Genomic DNA, 9,416 nt, shown 5'->3' with positions numbered 1-9,416 from the left:
TCTTTCCAGTAGAAGGTTTGGATACAAGTTTAGTTCTTGGGCTAATGAACCAAATCTGTGGGGATGCCATGTGGTTTTCACCTATGTCAGGATTTTTTTTTTTTTTTGACTTCGTGTTTTGCAGGTGTTAGATGAACTGCAGGTTGAATAAAGCTGATCTATACCTTGCAACATCTGATTTAAAGTAATTTGATTTCCTATCAGACTTGCTTGATTTATTTTTTGGAGAAGTTTGAAGAAAGGTTTGCTTCTTTGGAATTCAGAGTCTGAAGTTAGATCCGATAGACTGTTGCACATGTAGGAAGATTTGTGTGCATTTGTCATAGTATGTAGTTCTGGTATTCAAGAATTAGAAGCAAATCATTATTTGATCAGTTAGAACTACTCCTTTTCTTCTACTGAAGAAAAAAAAATCACTTTGGAAATACTGCTGAACTGCAGGTTGTTTTTGTTGTTGTTGTTCTAAAACAATTTGAACTGTTTACTAGCAAGTTGCAAATAGTTGCTGTAAAACAAGCTTAAAATAACACCGTCATCTCAAGCCTTTGGTAGGGTAAATTCCCTAAGATTTCCACTAAAAGTAGAGCAAATTCATAAATATTTGTTCCACTGATTAGGGAATTCAGCCAATTGACTTGTAATTTAATTTTAATTTTAGACCTGTTAGCAGCAAATATATCATTCGTTACCAAAATCTTAAGGGACAATCACACCCAAATTCCTAGAAGCCACCTCCCGCCCCCGCGAGTGCTTGTGCATACTTCCTGACTAACAAGTGCATTTAATTTAGTGCTCATGCACACAGCACATGTTAAGCTACAGAAAAGATGCATAGATCGCAGAAGTTTTGCAGTGAATGTGCCAGCATATCTTTGTCCCTTTAAATAAAGAGAATTTAGATAAACACTTTGCTGTAAAGTGTTTGTTACCTCAACATATTAGCATAGCTGTATGTATTAACATCTCTATTTCAAATAAATCCAAATTTTACTATTAAAATTTTGAAATCGCATTTAAAATCCACGCACAAAACATTGAAAATTTTGTTTGAAGTGTAGTGTGAAAATGGTTTGCCATTTAACAGATTAACAGATTTCAAGTTATCTAACAGTCTCAGAGGTTTTGAATTGCAGATTTAAAAAGTGATTGCAGATTTAAAAAGTAATGTAAAATAGGTTTACCAGCATGTTCTAAGGATTCAAAAAACACATACATTGGCAAACAACTTAAATCCAAACTGTTTGACTCTCCCAGCAACATGACTCATTAGGCTATCTAAAATTATTGCTAGATTAACAAGTTCTCTAACATACCATAGAACTTCCCCACTTTGAATATATTTATATTGACATGGTTCTATCAGCATTTTTTCTCATCTGCAAGTTAATTAACTTCTAATTTTTTCTAGAAAAAATTATTCTTGAAAGGCCTTTGTCTTTATTTGAGATAGTTATCAATTTGTTGAATGAATTGTTCCCTGTATAATTTCCCAAACAGAAAACAAACTTTAATTATCAAGATTTTTGTAGTATTTTACCACAAATAGTATTTTGTATTTAAACCAATTTTACAGGCAAGTTTCTTCCAAATTTCAAGCTGTCTCTGGGGATATGTGTATATGTATCTCACTGAGATATGTCAGGCCCATTCACATGTTATGATGAATCATGTTACTGAAATGACGTGATAAATATTTTCAATACAAATACATTTTCTATTTTTGAAGGTGGGGTGGTGAGTTTTTCTACTTTATAAATGTATTTTGAAGTGAGTTAAGGAGAAAGAAAGGTCAAAGAAAATATTCAAAGAAAAACATTTCAGAATTCACAATGTAATGGCTTCTAATGCCTTCCCCTAGCTGGCAAATTGGGATAAAGTTTATTGTTACCATATTGCAAGTGTTTCCTATCCCACAAAATCCTGAAATGATGATTTGATTTTTAGTATTTAATCCATTGTAATAAAGTTGTCACAAAGCATATAATTATAGAATAACCCTAAATGTAAAATACACATTTCATTTTGAATGGGAATTGAAAGCACTTGACAATTCTGAAATTCAGACACTATAATCGAAAAGAAATGCCAGCTAGAAAAGCTATGTTGGGCCTAGGAAATTCTTAATGTACTATAGGAACAAATTTCAAAGCACCTCTGGCAAATTCCCTGTTTTGCAAAAGAAAACATAATTAAATAATTTGGGATAAGGGGAGGTAGTAGATAGGAAAGGAAGTTGAGGTAACGTGAAATTATAAAGAATAGACCGCTGAGACATATTCCGTTCCAAGAAGTGTGGATGAAGTAGGGAGTCTCACTTCCAATGTTTCCTTGATGTTTTGTTTTTGTCCTGGCCTTTGATCTTATCCCTTTAATATAGGGTTTTCTTTCAAACATGCTTCAGGTTCCATTAGAAATTTTGACAGAACCTGGAAGATGAACAACACTTCAAGTGAGCAGCTTAGGATGGATATGAGTTCCTGCTTCTGCTCTTCAGAATTTTACAAATTATTAGTAGCAATGTTTGAGCATTAAGGTTTCTTTATAAACAGGAAGAAGTGAAGGAATCTGGATTAAATAGCAACATGCAGGTATAAAATCTCTTTAAAAAATAAGCTTTTTCTGACAAAACTAAAATATGATTATTTCCCCTTTTCTATAGTTAGTGGAATTTCAGAGATCTGTGAAAGATAAAGCAGGAAGGGTAGATCTAGCTGTTTAGGTCATCAGAGATGCTGAGGTGCTGAGGACAGTGGAGTAGCTGAAGTGTTTCTGTGACTACAGATATACAACTTGCTATGAAGACTGGTAAAGGAAAGAAGATAGATGCCAGCATCACTAAGGCTCTCTTTCTCCTCCTTCATTTCCTCAGGCAGAGAAGACTATGAAGTCCTTAAAATCAAAGGGGAGTATAGCAATTGAATTCTTTTAGTAGCATCTAGGCCCTTTGCTTCCCTGCAGTTTAACCAGACAGTGCATTTCTGGAACAGTACCATTTTCTTAAATGTTTTTTCTTTACATTGTTGACATAGCTGAAGAGATTGATGTACAGTGTAATTTAAGACTGAAACAACTTAGTTTTGCGCATATTTCAGCTATAGCATATTAAATGGAGTAGTAGTGGTATGCTGTAGTGCAGAATGAGTGCAGTAATGTGTGCAGTTGTGCACTGGCTCTTCTCCAGCAGCTTGTTCTAATGAATGGCCCTTTTCTTGTTCTTGGAAGCTGTGTCACTAGAGCACTATGTTCAAAGCACGGTTTGGATGATTTTTCTTCCTTTACATTCCTCAATAAACACCACAGAAAAGACTTAAGAACAAAGGAGAGGTTGCAGGAAATTATCCAGGCCACCTCCTTTGCTTTTCTTTCTCCTTGTTGGGGGGTGAACGAATACAAAACATTATTATGTTATCTCTCTGTTCATTATGAACATATGAATAGAGCAATTTTCTTATTCACACATCTTTACAAATTACTAGCTTGATTTCCTGTCATTTAAAACTACAAATGTGTTTAACAAAGAAAATAATAGAATCATAATAATCATTGCATACATTAGGGTAATATGAAAAACTTGTTGGTTTAATTAAAAGCTGATTACTTCACAAGTAAAGGTCTAGGTTGCATCAACTGGAGAATACAAGGAGAAAGTACCCAGCAGCTTCATAACACCAATTATAATTTTAGAAAGGTGAGAAAGCTGTTCATATTTTTAGTGTGGTCTTACATTTAAGGTAGTTTAATTTTAATTTATTCTTCTTAGAAAAAGGGCACTAAGTACTCTCAGTGTAAATCCTGCAAAACCCTGAAGCAGACACCTGATGTTAAGCACCTGTGTAGCCCCATCAAAGTCAGTAGAATTAAGTACTCAAGAATAAAGCATCTGTTTAAGTGCTTGGCTGATTTGGGCTAGATTTAAAGATTTAGCTTAGCAAGCATAGGTATAAACTTAAAAGTTGGTATTATGTATTATATTAGTCTTCTGGGAGCCATAAAATTAATGAAAATTTGCCTTTAAACTGAAATTTTATTAGGTCTTAGTCAAGTGATGACAAATCCCAGTGGTGCAGTTGCTTGAGGTCATTTTCTAGCACTTCCTAGCTAGGGGCAGTTCAGTCTAGAAAGGATTAGGCAGATTTTATACAGAGAACATCTCTTACAGGACATTTGCTGAGCAGTACTGTTCTACCTATAAAAGATAATGCGGAGGCAATTAAGAACTCTTTGAGGTGACTGTTTATTTGCTTTCCTGTAGAGGAGGTGTCCATGTGTGGACAAGTCTTTTTAGACTATGAACATAGGTAGTACAGGAAACTGGTGGTTTTCTTCCTCCTCACAGGCTCATTCTTGTAGTAGTTTTGTAGTCTTTGAGCACTCGTGAGGAAAGTCAGACAGCTCAGGCTGGTTGACACTTTGACTTATTGCTCATGCAATAAATAATTCTTTTGGTGGTAGTTAGGAAGTCGTAGTTAAATATTCTTCACTGAGCTGAAAATATTTCCCTTCTGCAGATTTCGAAATGTAATGTGGTGAATAGTTCACTGCAGCATAATGGCAAAGGTACGTGGGATCACGTATTGCAGGACCTTTCCCGTGGCCTGTGGCAGGAGACGATTAGCTGCGTTGTGCGTGAGGTGGGAATGACGCCCTCCTACACCCCCAAAACCCGCCTAAACTGAATGCTCTCGCACCTGCTCTGAGTAACTGAGAAAGAAACGTTACCACCTTTCAGAATATCAAATTGCAAAATCAGATACTTAAAGTATCACTAAAAGTTGTACTTAAACCATCAAAAACAGAACAATGTAAAATTTTAAGTGTCTTCTGTGTGATTTTTTTACTCCTTTCCCTGTCTGTGCAAAGTTGTTCAGATGATCTGTGAAATACCACGTACATTGACTTTGATATGCAACTAACTTTTATCTTTGGTAGTTATAAGGTTATATGGAAGTTATAAGGTGGTATAGTGACTGCAAAAAGTGAGATGGATGGATTCCGGGCAAAAATGTATTTATAACTTGGATAAAAATATATTGAACTCTGTGAATGAATTATGATTTAACTACTACTCAGTAGAACACTTGTCAATGTTGTTTATATCAATTTTCAGAGGGCAGAAACTGAAATAAAACAAATGTTCTGAGAACCAAAAAAAAAATAAAAGAACATTATGTACCCCTCAGGCAGGCAAAATTCCCTGACTCTTTTCCAGATGAGTTTTTTGGAGTTCACATTGCTAATAAAGTTAAACAGTTCTTTGATTGAATATATCAATTATGATCCCTTATAGTATTGCACTGTAATGTTCTGTGAATGCTGTTCAGGAATACAGCACATTTTTGAACATTTTTTTGCAGCATCCACCAGTCCAGTCATATGGAAATAACAGTGGAAAATATCCAGATAGGTCATTCTGAGGAACTGTAAGATATGTATGGTAATGAGGTCCTTTTCTATGTAGGTGCTACCTAGACTTCTGTCAAGTAACTTAAAAGTCAGCAAAAATTCATGTAGTGATTTTTAAGGAAACATACGTGTGAATATGCATTTTCTGTACCCAAAAACCAAACAGATCTATTCAGAAATACTGTTTTAAGCTGAAAACAGCAAAGAGGACAAAGGAAAGGTAAAGAAAAGTAGTGCCTAGCTCTGCACACGCAGAGCATCTTTAGAAATATCAAGTAGGAACTGCTTATTGTTCTTCCCTCTCCTTTTCTTCTCTGTAGGAAGATCCCAGCTGGCCAGCGTGGTGGTGGCCTACCAAGCAGCAGAGAATGAAAGCCAGATCTGGTAAGTCTGCGTTTCTCCTGACTGATATTTCTGTAACTGAGCCCTTGGCAGGGAACTTGGAATAAAAAAAAGTGGAGGGGAGAGTTTGGATGGTGTGAAACATCTGAGGATTGATTTCTTAAGAGCATATTTCCAATTCGTCAGGAGGCACTCGATGTAGCGAAACTGCTGCAGAAGAACAACTGTTGTGTAACTGTGCTGAAGAGAGCTTTCTTGGAGGAAAAGCCCTAGGAAAAAAGCAACTGGATGAATGAGTGGAGCATGCTCGGCTGGTGAAATAGTATTTTCTGCTGGTTGTTTGAGGTTGTTTCTTTCTCTTCTGTGACTGACTCATGCGACTCAGGGCCATTCCTATTTTAAGAAATAGTAAGGATTACCACACAGTGTTCCCTACTGTACAGGCAGCAATCACTGCTGAAATCCTCATGAGCAAGGAAACAAAAGCTTAAGGCAGGTGATGGATAACAGATAACACGCACATGCCAGAGTTCTACAACTTGCTATGCTTCAGCTACTGTAATCGTAAACTTTGGCTCCTTTTTCTTTCTCCTCTCTCCTCTAGCAATGCATAGCTTTCTAGCAACATTATTAGTACTGAACAAATTGCCTTTTCGTAAATCAACTGCTAAACAAATTGTCCACAAGTGTAAAAAGTTGGAAGAAAATAATGGGATAAAGATCAGAATGACATGCAGTGATTTGTAGTGCTTGATTTCTAGTGTAAAATAATCATGCTTTTAATGAGAAGGAATACAGGAATGTGAAATCAAATTAGCACTTTACTGGTGAGTTTTGCTTCTACTCGTTATCTCTGAAAAAATATCAGATCCAGCTGAAAAGTGGTCATGCTTCTCAGCTGATACAGAAAAGTGGCGGGAGGAAGACAGCAGGTACTGCAGTGGCCTAGCATGGAAATGGAAGAAGCTGCAGTCCAGCAATTGGAGAATCCAGGGCAATGAAGTGTATATTGCTCTTTTAAGTTTATCATGAAACTTCAGCAAAACACAAAAAGAAAATTTTTCTTTTCCTGTCCTTGGTCCTTTCTTTCAGAGGCTTTTTCTTCTACTTCCATGTCCAGGAGATTTTTTTCTTTGATACCTTTACCGGTTCTCAGTTACTTGGTTAATGTGGTAGGTCTGGTTTTATTGGTGAATTATCTCTTGGAAGGTGCTCAGATATTATAGTGGCATAAGATTATGAACTTGTTTAGATCAAGATTAAGATATTGGTTATAAGATCAACAAATTTATTTCCACATTTTATACCTTATATTCAAACTATACATGGTAAAAATTTAAATCCATAACTCTTTTGGTTTTGGACATTTTTATATTTGAAGGTCTACTAGCCATATCAGTCAAAATGGACCAAATAGAATGAATAGGAATACCTATGACAGCTCAGAGCAGCAACTGGTGGAGGTCTTCTCCCTGTACTAGTAAACTCTTCTCTTAAACGCAGTAACAATATCTTAAGCTTGTGGCAGCCCAAAAACTGGGACAATGTTTTCTTTTTGAAAGCAGTAGGGAATGTTACCTGTGTGGTAAGTGAAAGGCTATTCCATAGTTTATTTTTTAAGGGATGAAATAAATGTCTGCTATTTACTAGTACTACTAGCATCAGTACTTAACAGTCTTCGATAATGAAATTTATTTTACAACAGGTATTCTGCGAATACCTGGAATATTCACTATTCCCTCTCTTAAAATACAGAGCTGTTAGGAAGCTAACTTCTATAATTAGTGTCCAGAATCCTCAATAACTAAGAAAACATTGCTGTTGTCTGTCCAAAATGCAATTGCTAAAGCCATATGAGGAGCAATATGCTATATCAGCATGCATCAACTTGTGGTATTCAGAGGTCCTTACTCTTGGTCCCCTCTGTCCCCTTGCTCTGTCCCCTTCTTCTTTCAATACATGCTAGTCTAGAAGTGACTCTCAAAAGGCAAATAGTGCCTGTCCTGTAGTATGCTCTTCCCATTGAGCTAATTTGGGTTTATATCTATTTTCCAATTGATTATCAGTCCTGGAAATATCTTGTACAACAGCCAGTTCTGCCTAAATTCTCAAAGGTAAGCAAATAGGTCACTACAGGGTTTGGAAAAACTGCACCATGGTTTTGGTATCTGAAACCAATAGTCTGAATCCAAAACCACCACCCGCCTCCCCCCTAAATAAGGAGAGAATAAGAAAAAATAGGGAGAGAAAAATGAGGATGTATTTAGGGTCACCTTTATACTGTCTAGGTTTTGAAATGCAGACTACCATTAATATTCTTGGTCCTTATTGTATTTCCTATGACTTTACTCCTAATGCCTTTTTATAGCTACAGCTTTTACAAGTGAAATTCTGGTCACCATACAGAAGTTCAAGGCTCAGCACTATATGAAGAGTTGTCTTTAAGCCCTGGCCTCAGCTCGACATAAAATGCAGGAATGAAGTTATTACTTCTTACAAAGCTCTTTTTACCTCACTTTTCTTCTGCTCTGCTCTTTATTCTGACAGATTATGAATAATACATATACCTCTTATTCCTTTTGTAATGACATTTGCTGCTGTGTTGCCTTTTGCGGAGGGAGGAGGGGTGTCAAATCTGGTCAAATAATAAGCAAGATGGCAGCTACTAGACAAGTTGTTTCAAAGAAAAGATCCACTGGGAGATACTACATAGACAAACCCATCCAGGCTGAGGAAGAGTTGTATGTGTGGTCCATTCTTACTCTTCCATAAATGTGCATTTACGGTTGCCTGTTAGAGAGAAAATGAGGGGCTAGGTAAAACCTTTGCTTTGGTCCAGCAAGGCTATTCCTGTGATCTTATATTGGATTCCATAGCTTACAACTTCAGGGCTATATAGAAAGTGCATATTGCGTTAATAGAAAAATCTTTGAGTCTAAAATGTTCTTTGTATTTCAAGGTAAGATTTTTTGGATAGAGGGTATTCTTTCTTTGGGTAATCTTTCCTTATCAACAAACTTATTTGGGGGGAAAAAAAAGAACAAAGGCTTTCAGGTAAAAAATAGAACAAGCTTTTAGGTGAAGTCTTCCTTCAGATATTGAATAAAAGCAGCAAACTTCAAAGGCGTATATAAGTTGAATTCAGCTGTATTAATTTATAAATGATTTAGCTTTACAAACTTTAATAGGTCATTTAAAGAACAACGTCTATCTCTGGTGTTTGTAAAAAGAATGTTAAAATCATTCAGTATTTTTCTGTTTTCAGACTTGGTAGTGTTTCTTCAATTTTTATATAATTTGTTACAGACCTAGTTTGTTTATAGGTATCAGAAAAAATTGCTAAGAACAAACAAAAATAGTTAAAATAACTGACTTGTGTTGTTTCAAGAACAGAAGTTTGCGTAAGAGTGGTAAAAAGGTTATTAATGCCCTTTAGTCTTCCAGACCATCCATGACAGATGGATGCTACTTAAGCTGAAACAATAGAAGCAACTTTGTTCCATGAGATAAATCAGATTGTACATTGTAATAATGAACTTAATATTGATACTGGCCCTAGAGATCACTGAATGAGGAATGGCAGTCCACCTTTTGAATGTCTTTAAAAGTTTTATAAGCTTCTGCATGGAAAGAAATTTTTTTAATCATTCTAAGCAGTCATGGTTAAGACA

Source organism: Dromaius novaehollandiae, chromosome 11 (assembly GCF_036370855.1).
Source record: "Dromaius novaehollandiae isolate bDroNov1 chromosome 11, bDroNov1.hap1, whole genome shotgun sequence".
Classification (NCBI taxonomy): Eukaryota; Metazoa; Chordata; class Aves; order Casuariiformes; family Dromaiidae; genus Dromaius; species Dromaius novaehollandiae.
Note: the sequence above shows the minus strand (reverse complement) of the source record.